The sequence below is a fragment of the Symphalangus syndactylus genome, chromosome 1 (assembly GCF_028878055.3).
Source record: "Symphalangus syndactylus isolate Jambi chromosome 1, NHGRI_mSymSyn1-v2.1_pri, whole genome shotgun sequence".
Lineage (NCBI taxonomy): Eukaryota > Metazoa > Chordata > Mammalia > Primates > Hylobatidae > Symphalangus > Symphalangus syndactylus.
In genome coordinates, this window is record NC_072423.2 from 103,546,753 (window position 1) to 103,559,208 (window position 12,456).

A 12,456-nucleotide genomic window follows, 5' to 3' on the forward strand; every position below is an offset into this window, starting at 1 on the left:
TCTGCTGATTATTTCTTTTGCTGTGCAGAAGGTTTTTAGTTTAATTAAGTCCCATCTATTTATCTTTGTTTTTGTTGCATTTGTTTGTTCTTCTTTTATACAAGAGTGTCTTTCTTATTCTTGGATCTTTGCATTTCCATATAAATATTAGCATCATCTGGTCAAGTCCAAAGTGGAAAGATACCCAGTAATATGCTGAAGTTTTGATGAGAAGTGCGTTGGAACTGTAAATCAGTTTGTGGAAAATTAACAATTTCACAATATTGGGTGTTTCAATCTAAGAACATAGTATGTCACTCCATTTTCCTTAGTCTTTTTCATTTCACTCTATAATGTTTCATAGTTTTCTATATCTTGCCCATCCTTTTTTTGAAAAGGCTTTATTTTGTAGAGCAATTTTAGATTCACAGCAAAACTGAGAAGATAGAGATTTCTTATATACAACCTCCTGCACTAACAAAACCCCTTACCAGAGTGATATATTTGTTAGAATCTATGAGCTTGCATTGACATATTATTATCACTCCTAAGTAAGTTCATAGGTAACATCAGGCTTCACTCTGGGTATTATACACCTATCAATTTTGACAAGTGTATAATGTCATATATCTATCATTATAGTTTTACTGCTCTAAAAATCCTCTATGTTTTATTTGTTCAGCCCTCCCTCCCCTCAACCCTGCCAATCACTGATTCTTTTGTTATCTCCATGGTTTAGTTTTGTCATTTCCAGAGGGTTATATAGTTGGAATTATGTACTACGTATGCCTTTTCAGATGGGCTTTTTTCTCTTAGTAATAAGGTTCCTCCATGTCTTTTCATGGCTTGATAGCTTATTTCTTTTTAGTGCTGAATTATATTCCATTGTTTGGATGTACCACAGTTTATTCATTAACCTACTGATGGACATCTTCTAAGTTTTGGCAATTATGAATAAATATGCTACAAACATTCATGTGTAAGTTTTTGTGAGAACATAAGTTTTCAACTTCTTTGGGTAAGTACCAGGAGTGCAACAGCTGGATTGTATGGTAAGAGTATGTTTAGTTTCGTAAAAAACTGCCAAACTGTCTTCCTGAGTGGCCATACCATTTAGCGTCTCCACCAGCAATGAATAAGAGTTCATGTTGCCTATTTTGGAAAGTGGCCATTTTAATAGTGTTTAGTGGTATTTCATTTTAATTTGGAATTTCCTAATGAAATGTGATGTTGAGCATCTTTTCCTGTTCTTATTTGCCAACTATATATCTTCTTTGGTGAAATGTCTGTTCAGGTCTTTTGCTTTTTTTTTTTTTTTTTTTTTTTAAGACAGATTCTTGATCTGTCACCCAGGCTGGAGTGGCAGTGGCTCTATCTCATCTCAGCTCACTGCAACCTCCGCCTCCTGGGTTCAATCAATTCTCCTGCCTCAGCCTCCCTAGTAGCTGGGGTTACAGGCACCTGCCATGAAGCCCGGCTAATTTTTGTATTTTTCGTTGAGACAGGGTTTTACCATGTTGGCCAGGCTGGTCACGAACTCCTGACCTCAAGTTATCTGCCTGCCTTGGCCTCCCAAGGTGCTGGGATTGCAGGTGTGAGCTCCTGTGCCCAGCTGTCAAATGTTTTTTCTACATCTTTTGATAGGATCATATGGTTTTACTTCTTTACTCTCTTGCTATGATGAATTACATTAATTGATTTTCAAATGTTGAATCAGCCTTTCATACCTATAATAAATCCTACTCAGTCATGGTGTATAATTCTTTCTATACATTATTGGATTTGATTTGCTATATTTTGTTGCTAATATTTGCTAACATTTTGCTCCTTTTGTTGAGGATTTTTGCATCTATTTTTATGAGAGATTTTGGATTGTAGTTTTCCTTTCTTATAATGTCTTGCTTGGCTCTGGTATTAGGTAATACGGGCCTCATAGAACCAGTTTCCACTATGTCCTGGAAGACATGGTGGAATTGATTTAATTTCTTCCTATATGTTTAGTAGAATTATTCAATGAACCCATCTGGGCTTGGTGCTTTTTGTTTTAGAAGGTTATTAATTATTGATTCAATTTCATTAATAGATACAAGTCTATTCATATTATCTATTTTCCCTTGTGAGAGTTTTGGGAGATTCTGACTTCTTTATCTTTATGTAATGCTCCTCTTAATTCCCAATAATTTTCCTTGCTCTGAAGTCTTCTTAGTCTGAAATTAATATGGCTACCCTACTTCCCCTTCATTAGTGTTAGCATGGTATATCTTTCTCTATCTCTTTACTTTTAATGCATCTGTGTCTTTATATGTTTAAAGTGGGTTTCCTGTAGACAGCATATAGTTGGGTCTTGCTTTTGGATCCACTCTGACAACCTGTCTTTTAATTGATGTATTTAGACCATTGACATATAAACTGATTACTGATACAGTTGGATTAATATCTACCATATATGTTACTGTTTCCTATTCATTGCCCTTGTTCTGTTGTTGTTGTTGTTATTGTTTTCATCTTCTATTTTTCTGTCTTCTCTGGTTTTAACTATTTTGTATGATTCCATTTTTTCTCTTCTCTTAGCAGACCAATTATACTTACTTTTTTAAAAAAACTTTTTTTGTTATTGCCCTTGAGTTTGCAATGTACATTTACAACTAATCTAAGTCCTCATTCAAATAACACTATACCACTTCCTGCAAGTACTTTGTAACAGACTATCTCCAGTTTCCCCTCCCCCTGTGCTTCATAACACTGTGGTCATTCATTTCGCTTATTCATAGCTTTAGTCACCAAATACCTTGTTGCTATTATTATTTTGAACAAGCCATTATTTTCATTTTTGTATCTCTTAATTAACAATAATTGTATGTATTTTTTGGCTCCATAGTAATATTTCAGAACATACAGGTTATAGTGATCAGATCAGGGTAATGGGCATATCCATCATCTCAAACATTTATCATTTCTTTGTGCTAGAAACATTCAGTATTCTCTCTTCTAGCTATTTGAAAATATATACAATTGACCCTTGAACAACATGGGTTTCAACTGCACCAGTCCACTTATACACAGATTTTTTAAAAATAAATATATTGGAAAAATTTCTAAAGATTGGTGACATTTTGAAAAAACTCACAGATGAACTGCCTAGCCAGAAATATTCAAAAAATTAAGAAAAGGTTAGGTATGCCATAAATACATAAAATACATGTAGATACTAGTCTATTTTTATGATTTACTACCATAAAATTTATACAAATATATTATAAAAAGTTGAAATTTATCAAAGCTCACACACAGTTCATACATGGCATCATTTGCAGTCAAGAAATGTAAACAAATATAAAGATGCAGTATCAAATCATAACTGCATAAAATTAGCTGTAGCACACACTGTACTACTGTAATAGTTTTGTAGCCACCTCCTGTTGCTATTGACGTGAGCTTAAGTGTTACGATTATCCACTTAAAATGTCAGGGGATGCTCATCATCTCAAGAGCAGTTCATCTCTTCAGTACATTGGGTATGGCAGTAAAAAGTGATCTCTTCATGGTTCTCATGTATTTTTCATTGTGTTTAGTACAATATCACAAACTTGGAATAACATAGGACCCATACAAAGTGCCATTAGTGTATAATTCTTTGTATACTTTGATTTGCTAATATTTTGTCAAGAATTTTTGTGTCTATTTTCATGAGAGATTTTGGTTTGTAGTTTTCCTGGAAGTTCTCCCAAGAAACAGAGAAGAGTCATTACATTACACGAAAAAATGGAATTGTTTGATATTTACCATAAATTGAGGTCTGCAGCCGTGGTTACCCACCATTTCAGACAGACATTTCATCTTGTAAACAGATTATGTAAACTTACAGTATCAATAAATACAGTATATACTGTAAGTCCATTTTTCTTATTATTTTCTTGATAACATTTTCTTTTTCTGGTGTACTTTATTGTAAGAATATAGTATATAATGCATATAACATATATGTACTAATTAACTGTTTATCAGTAAGATTTTCAGTCAACAACAGACTACTAGTAGTTAAGTTTTGGGGGAGTCAAAAATTATACATGAATTTTGACCGCATTAGGGGTTCAGCACCTTAACTCCTGTGTTGGTTGTTCAAGAGTCAAATGTGATATATTATTGTTACTACACTCATCCTACAGTGCTATTGAATACCAGAACTTCTTTTGTATCCTTTAACAAATTTCTCCCTAATCCCTGCTTTTCCCTATGTTTCCCAGCCTCTAGTATACTCTGTTCTACTTTTTACTTCCATGAAATCAACTTGTTTTAGCTTCTGCATATGAGTGAGAACATGTGGTGTTTTTGTGTTCCTGGCGTATTTCACTGAACATAATGTCGTTCAGTTTCATTCATGTTGCCACAAATGAGAAGTTTTCATTCTTTTTATGGCTGAATGGTATTCCATTGTGTATGTACACCACATTGTCTTTATCCCTTCATCTGTTGTTGGATACTTAGGTTGATTCCATACCTTGGTTATTGTGAATAGTGCTACCAAAAAAAATCAAGGTGCAGATATCTCTTCAATATAATGATTTCCTTTCCTTTAGATAAAGGCCTGGTCATGGGATCACTGGATCATACAGTAGGTTGATTTGTAGTTTTTGAGGAACCTCCATACAGTTCTCCGTACTGGTTGTACTAGTTTACATTGCTACCAACAGTGCATAAGAGTTCCCTTTTCTCTGCATCCTCACCAGCATTTGTATTTTTTGGCTTTTTGATGATAGCCATTCTAACTGGGGTGAGATGATATCTCGTTGTGGTTTTGATTTGCATTTCCTCAAGGGGTGGCCTGCCCCTCCACACCTGTGGGTATTTCTAGTTGGGTGGGACGAGAGACTGAGAAAAGAAATAAGACACAGAGACAAAGTATAGAGAAACAACAGTGGGTCCAGGGGACCGGTACTCAGCACACCAAGGACCTGCACCGGCATCGACCTCTGAGTTCCCTCAGTTTTTATTGATTATTATTTTCGTTATTTTAGCAAAAAGGAATGTAGAAGGAGAGCAGGGCGATAATAAGGAGAAGGTCAGCAAAAAACATGTAAGCAAAATAATCTATGTTATAATTAAGTTCAAGGGAAGATACTATGCCTAGACATGCACGTGGGCCAGATTTATGTTTCTCTCCACCCAAACATCTCAGCGGAGTAAATAATAACAAGGCAGCATTGCTGCAAACACGTCTTGCCTCCCACCATAGGGCGGTTTTTCTCCTATCTTAGAATTGAACAAATGTACAACCGGGTTTTATACCGAGACATTCAGTTCCCAGGGGCAGGCAGGAGACAGTGGCCTTCCTTATCTCAACTGCAAGAGGCCTTCCTCTTTTACTAATCCACCTCAGCACAGACCCTTTACGGGTGTCGGGCTGGGGGACGGTCAGGTTTTTCTCATCCCACGAGGCCATATTTCAGACTATCACATGGGGAGAAACCTTGGACAATACCCCCGCTTCCAAGGGCAGAGGTCCCTGTGGCTTTCTGCAGTGCATTGTGCCCTGGTTTATTGAGACTAGAGAATGGCAATGGCTTTTACCAAGTATACTGTTTGTAAAGATTTTGTTAACAAGGCACGTCCTGCACAGCCCTGGATCCCTTAAACCTTGATTTCATACAACACATGTTTTTGTGAGCTCCAGGTTGGGTCAAAGTGGTTGGGTCAAAGTGGCTGCAGCAAAGCTACAAATTAACAACATCTCAGCAAAGCAATTGTTTAAAGTACAGATCTTTTTCAAAATGGAGCCTCTTATGTCTTCCCTTTCTATCTAGACACAGTAACAGTCTGATCTCTCTTTCTTTTCCCTACAATTTCCCTAATTATTAGTGATATTGAACATTTTTTCATATGTTTTTGGCCATTTGTGTGTTGTCCTTTGAGAACTGTCTGTTCAAATCATTTGCCTATTTTTTTTTTTCTTTTGAGACAGAGTCTTACTCTGTCACCCAGGCTGGAGTGCAGTGGCACTTTCTTGGCTCACTGCAACCTCCACCTGCCCGGCTCAGGTGATCCTCCCACCCCAGCTTCCCAAGTAGCTGGGACACAGGCACAAGCTACCATGCTTGGCTAATTTTTGTATTTTTCTTTTTGTAGAGACAGGGTTTTGCTGTGTTGCCCAGTCATGCACTCCTGGGCTAAAGTGATCCGCCTGCCTTGGCCTCCCAAAGTGCTGAGATTACATGCATGAACCACTGTGCTAGCCTCATTTGCCCATTTAAAAATTAGATTTTTTTTCTGTTGACATGTCTGAGTTCCTTGTATATTCTGGATATTAATTCTTTGGTGGATGAATAGTTTACAAATATTTTCTTTTCTTTCCTTTTTTTTTTTTTGAGTCTCAGTCTGTCACCCAGGCCGGAGCGCAGTGGCGTGATCTCAGCTCACTGCAACCTCTGCCTCCTGTGTTCAAGTGATTCTCCCACCTCAGCCTCCTCAGTAGCTGGGTTTACAGGCGCCCACCACCGTGCCCAGCTAATTTTTTTTTCTTTTTTCCTTTTTTTTGTATTTTTAATAGAGATAGGGTTTCACCATGTTGGCCAGGCTAGTCTTGAACTCCTGACCCTCGTGATCCACCTGCCTCAGCCTCCCAAAGTGCTGGGATTACAGGTGTAAGCCACCACGTCTGGCCAGTTTGCAAATATTTTCTCCCATTCTGTAGATTGTCTTTTCATTGTGTTGATTGTGTCTTTTGGTGTGCAGAAGCTTTTTAGTTTGATATAATCCCACTTATTTATATTTTGCTTTTGTTGCCTATACTTTTGAGTTCTTATTCATAAAATCTTTTCCAGGACCAATGTCCTGAAGCATTTCCCCATGTTTTCTTCTAGTAGTTTTATAGCTTCAGGTTTTACATTTAGGTCTTTAAGCCATTTTGAGTTGATTTTTGTGTAGAATAAGAGGAGAGAGTCTAGTTTTGTTCTTCTGCATATGGATATCCAATTTTCCCCAGAACCATTTACTGAAGAGACTGTCCTTCCCCAGTCAGTGTTCTTGGCATCTTTCTCAAAAGTCAGTTGGCTGTAGATAAATGGATTAATTTCTGGGTTCTCTATTCTGTTCTACCGGTCTATGTGTCTGGTTGTATGCCAGTACCATGCTGTTTTCGTTAATAGAGCTTTGTAGTATATTTTGAAGCCTGATACTGTGATGCATCTAGATTTGTTCTTTTTGCTTAGTATTATTTTGGCTATTTGAGGTCTTCCGTGGTTCCATGCAAATTTTAGGATTTTTTTTCTATTTCTGTGAAGAATATCATTGGTATATTGATAGAGAGTGCATTGAATCTTTTGATCACCTTGGATAGTATAGTCATTTTAACAATATTAATTTTTCTAGTCCATGAAGATGGGATGTCATTCTATTTTTTGGTGTCATCTTTGATTTCTTTCATCATTGTTTTTTGGTGTTTTTTAAGTTTTCCTTGTAGAGAGCCTTCACCTCCTTGGTTAAATTTATTCCTAGGTATTTTATTTTTTTGTAATTTTTGCAGATGGGATTACTTTCTTGATTTCTTTTCCAGCTAGTTCATTTTTCTTATATAAAAACACCACCAATTTTTGTATGTTGATATCTATATCCTGCAACTTTACTGAATTTATTAGTTTTAAGAGTTTTTTTGGTAGAGTCCAAGTTTTTCTATATATAAAATCATGTCATCCACAAACAGGGACAATTTGACTTCCACCTTTCTAATTTGAATGCCCTTCATTTTTTTTCCCTTGGCTAATTGCTCTGGCTAAGACTTTCAGTACTATTAATACGTTGATTAAGAGTGATGAGAGTGGGTATCCTTGTCTTGTTCCAGTTTGGTATATGGTAGCTGTGGGTTTGTCTTATATGGCCTTTATTGTGTTGAGGTACTTCCTTCTATGCCTAATTTATTGAGAGTTTTATGAGGGATATTGAATTTTATCAAACGCTTTTTCTGGATCTATTGAGATGATCATGTTGTTTTTGTCCTTCATTCTGTTGTGATGTATCACATTATTTGTGTAGGTTGAATAATCCTTGCATCCCTAGGATAAATCCACTTGATTATAGTGTATGATATTTTTGATGTGCTGTTGAATTCGGATTTTGTTGAAGATTTTTGCATTTATGTTCATCAGAGACATTGGTCTATAGTTTTTTTATGTTGTGTTTTTATCTGGCTTTGGCGTCAGGGTTATGCTGGCCTCGTAAAATAGGTTTGGAAGAATTCCCTCCCCTTCAATTTTTGGGAATAGTTTGAGAAGAATTTTAAAAAATATTAGTTCTTTAAAAGTTTGGTAAAATTCAGCAGTGAAGACATCTGGTCCTGGACTTTTCTTTCTTGATTTCCTTTTCATTACTGTGATTCAATCTCATTACTCATTATTGATCTGTTCAGGTTTTCTATTTCTTCTTGGTTCAATCTTGATAGGTTGTATGTGTCAACAAATTTACCCACCTTCTCTAGGTTCTCAAATTGATTAGTTTATAATTGTTTATAGTAGTCTCTGATGATCTTTTGTATTTCCACAGTATCAACTGTAATGTCTCCTTTTGTTCGTGATTTTATTTATTTGGGTCTTCTCTTTTTTTCTTAGTCTAGTTAATGCTCTATCAATTTTGTTGATCTTTTTGAAAAACCAACTTTTTGTTTCATTGATCTTTTCTATTTTTTTAGTCTCAATGTCATTTATTTATGCTTTTTATTTTTTTTTCCTTTTTCTAATTTTGAGTTTGGTTCTTTTCTAGTTTCTTGAGGTGCCTCATTAGCTTATTTGAAATCTTTCTACTTTTTAATGTAGACACTTATTGCTGTAAACTTGCCTCTTGCTATACTTGCTATAAACTTGCTATAAACATGGCTTTTGTTGTGTCCCATACATTTTGGTATGCTGTTTTTCTATTTTCATTTGCTTCAGGAATTTTTTTTTTTTTTGAAACAGGGTGTCACTCTGTCCCCCAGGCTGAGAGTTTTATGAGGGATATTGAATTTTATCAAATGCTTTTTCTGGATCTATTGAGATGATCATGTTGTTTTTGTCCTTCATTCTGTTGTGATGTATCACATTATTTGTGTAGGTTGAATAATCCTTGCATCCCTAGGATAAATCCACTTGATTATATAGTGTATGATATTTTTGATGTGCTGTTGAATTCAGATTTTGTTGAAGATTTTTGCATTTATGTTCATCAGAGACATTGGTCTATAGTTTTTTTATGTTGTGTTTTTATCTGGTTTTGGCGTCGGGGTTATGCTGGCCTTGTAAAATGGGTTTGGAAGAATTCCAAAACCATGCTGGGACTGCAGGCATATGCCACCATGCTTGGCTAATTTTTTCTGTTTTTGGTAGAGACAAGTTTTTGCCATGTTGCCCAGGTTGGTCTTAAATCCCTGGACTCAAGCAATCTGCCTGCCTCAGCCTCCCAAAGTGCTAGGATTACAGGGGTGAGGTATTTTTTACTTTCTCTCTTAATTTCTTTTTTTAATCAATTGGTCACTCAGGAGCACGTTGTTTAGTTTTCACGTATTTGTACAGTTCTGAGTGTTCCTCTTGTTATTGATTTATACTTTTATTCCATTGTGGTCAGATAAGATACTTAATATTATTTCAATTGAAATAATTTTTTAAGGTTTCTTTTTTGTGTCCTAACATGGCCAATCCTGGAGAATGTTTTATGTGCTGATGAAGAGAATGTGTATTCTGTAACTACTGTGAAATGTTCTGTAAATGTCTTTTAGGTCTTTTTGGTCTGTGGTACAGTTTAAACCTGCAGTTTCTTTGTTGACTTTCTGTCTAGATGATCTGTCCAATGCTGAATGGGGTGTTGAAGTCTCCAGCTGTTGTTTTATTGGGGTCTACCTCTACCTTTAGATCTAATAATATTTGCTTTATATATCTGGGTGCTCTGGTGTTGGCTGCATATATATATATATGTATACATACATATACATTTTTTTTTTTTGAGACGGAGTTTCACTCTTCTTGCCCAGGCTGGAGTGCAATGGTGCAATCTTGGTTCACCACAACCTCCGCCTCCCAGGTTCAAATGATTCTCCTGCCTCAGCCTCCCAAGTAGCTGGGATTACAGGCATATGTCACCATGCCAGGCTAATTTTCTATTTTTATTAGAAACAAGGTTTCTCCATGTTGGTCAGGCTGGTCCTGAACTCCCGACCTCAGGTGATCTGCCCTCCTTGGCCTCCCAAAGTGCTGGGATTACAGGCGTGAGCCACTATGCCCGGCTGAAAAGTTTTCTCTTTTAAAAAAATTTTATTATTAAAATAGAGGGTCTCCCTGTGTGACCCAGGCTGGTCTGGAGCTCCTGGGCTCAAGCAGTCCTCCTGCCCATGGCCTCCTAAAGTGCTGGGATTACAGGCGTGAGCCACTGTGCCTGGCCAGGTGCATGTATTTTTATAATTGTTATATTCTCTTGCTGAATTGATTCCCTTATTATATAATGTTATTATTTGTCTCTTGGTACTTATTAACTTAAAGTCTGTTTTTTTCTGATGTAAATATAGCTACTCCTACTTCCTGTTGATTTTCATTGGTGTGGTTATCTCTTCATCCTGTTGCTGTCAGTCTCTGTCTTTTCAGGTGAGGTGAGTTTCATGTGGGCAGCATATAGTTGGGTGTTTTTTATTCATTTAGCCAGTTTATGTATTTTAATTGGGGAATTTAATTTGTTTACATTCAAGGTTATTACTGATAATAACCTGAGCTTCTGCTCAAGTAATTTAGGATTCTCTGTATTTATGTGTCTCTTAACAGTTAGGAGGTAGTGAGTTAGCCATATGACCTCAGTTCTCTGATGCATCTAAGAAAAGTTGCTGATTTTCAGTTTGTTCAGCTTTTTTCTTATTGTGAGCATGTGAGTGATTACTTCCAAATTCCTGACACTATCTTTTACAGACACTTAAATATTAATGATTTTTTTAAAAAAATCTTTTATGTTTACCCACAAAGTTACCATTTCTATTATTCTTTATTCTTTGGTGTAGATCCAAAGTTCCAATTATCTGAAACTTCCCCTAAGGTATCTTGTAGTGTAGGTCTACTTGTAATGAATCTTTTCAATATCTATACATCTGGAAAAGAAATAAGTAAATATCTCAGTTTTTATATTTTTATCTTTAGGTTTTTTTCTATTCCTATAACAGATTATGTATTTTTATTTTTAGGAGTTGTGTTTGGTCTATTTAATATTGCCTATTTCTTCTATTATGTTCATGCTTTGCTTTAACTCCTTCAGCATGTTTATGAGAACTATTTTAACATTCTTATTGGCTAAATTATCTCTTTCACATCTACATCTATATCTAAGACCAATTTTTTCCTGATTATGGATGCTGTGAATTTTATATTGGTAAATGCTGGACATTTTGTATTCCTTTAAAGAGCTTTAGACTTCACTTTTTTAGGTAGTTAAATTGCTACTGGATTAGTTTGATCTTTTCAAGACTTATTCTAGGTGCAGTGGCCCACACCTCTAATCTCAGCTACTCAGAAGGCTAAGCCAGGAGGATTACTTAAGCTCAGAAGTTTGAGGCTGCAGTGAACTATGATTGTGCCACTGCACTTCCAGGCTTGATGACAAAGCAAGACGCCGTCTCTTAAAAAAAAGACGATGACTTGTGTTTAAGCTTTCTTATAGTAGTTTTAGAGTAACCTTTACTCTAAGGCTATGTAAGCTTCACTACTAAGGAGACCTGAATTCCTCTGGTGCTGAACAAAGACTCAACTCTGGTTGGCAATAACTTATATTTCCTAGTCTTGTGTGATCTCTGGGAGCTTTCAGTTTACAGCCCCTTAGATGTTCTTTTGCTGGCTTCCTGGAATTTTACCTTACTGATGCATGCCTTAGTACAGCCATGTGCCACATAACAATGTGTCAGTCAGCAACAAACTGCATATGCAACAGCGGTGCCATAAGATTATAATACCATATTTTTACTGTTCTTTTCTATGTTTAGATACACAAATACATGCCATTATGTTACAGCTGCTTACTGTATTCAGTACAGTAATATGCTGTACAGATTTATAGCCTAGGAGCAACAGGCTATGCCATATACACCATCTAGATTTGTGTAAGTACACGTTATGATGTTCACACAGCGATGAAATCGCCTAACAACACACTTCTTAGAATGCGTGACTAAGAATTCTATGAGCAATGCCTAGCCGTATTTATCAACAGAACCAAGATCAGATCAGAATATATAAAATGGATATATTGGAAATACTACATGGATAAAATAGTTACTTTTTAAACTACATAGCAGTGAAAAAGAATAAACTACTGATACATGTAGCAAAATGGATGAATCTTAAAATTATTATATTGTGCAAAAGAAGCTAGACGTAAAAGAGTACATACAGCACGATTCCATTTCTATGAAGTTTAAGAATGGGCAAAACTATTCTATGCTGTTAGAAGTTGGTTAGTGGTTACCCTTTGCAATGGCAGGTGGAG

General features: G+C 36.0%; 1 protein-coding gene across 1 annotated transcript in view; it reads left to right on the plus strand.

Annotated features, from left to right (window-relative positions):
- DNAH12 (dynein axonemal heavy chain 12) overlaps window positions 1–12,456 on the plus strand; it is a 278,772-nt gene that overhangs the window by 229,389 nt on the left and 36,927 nt on the right. The gene's annotated exons all lie outside the window — the stretch shown is intronic.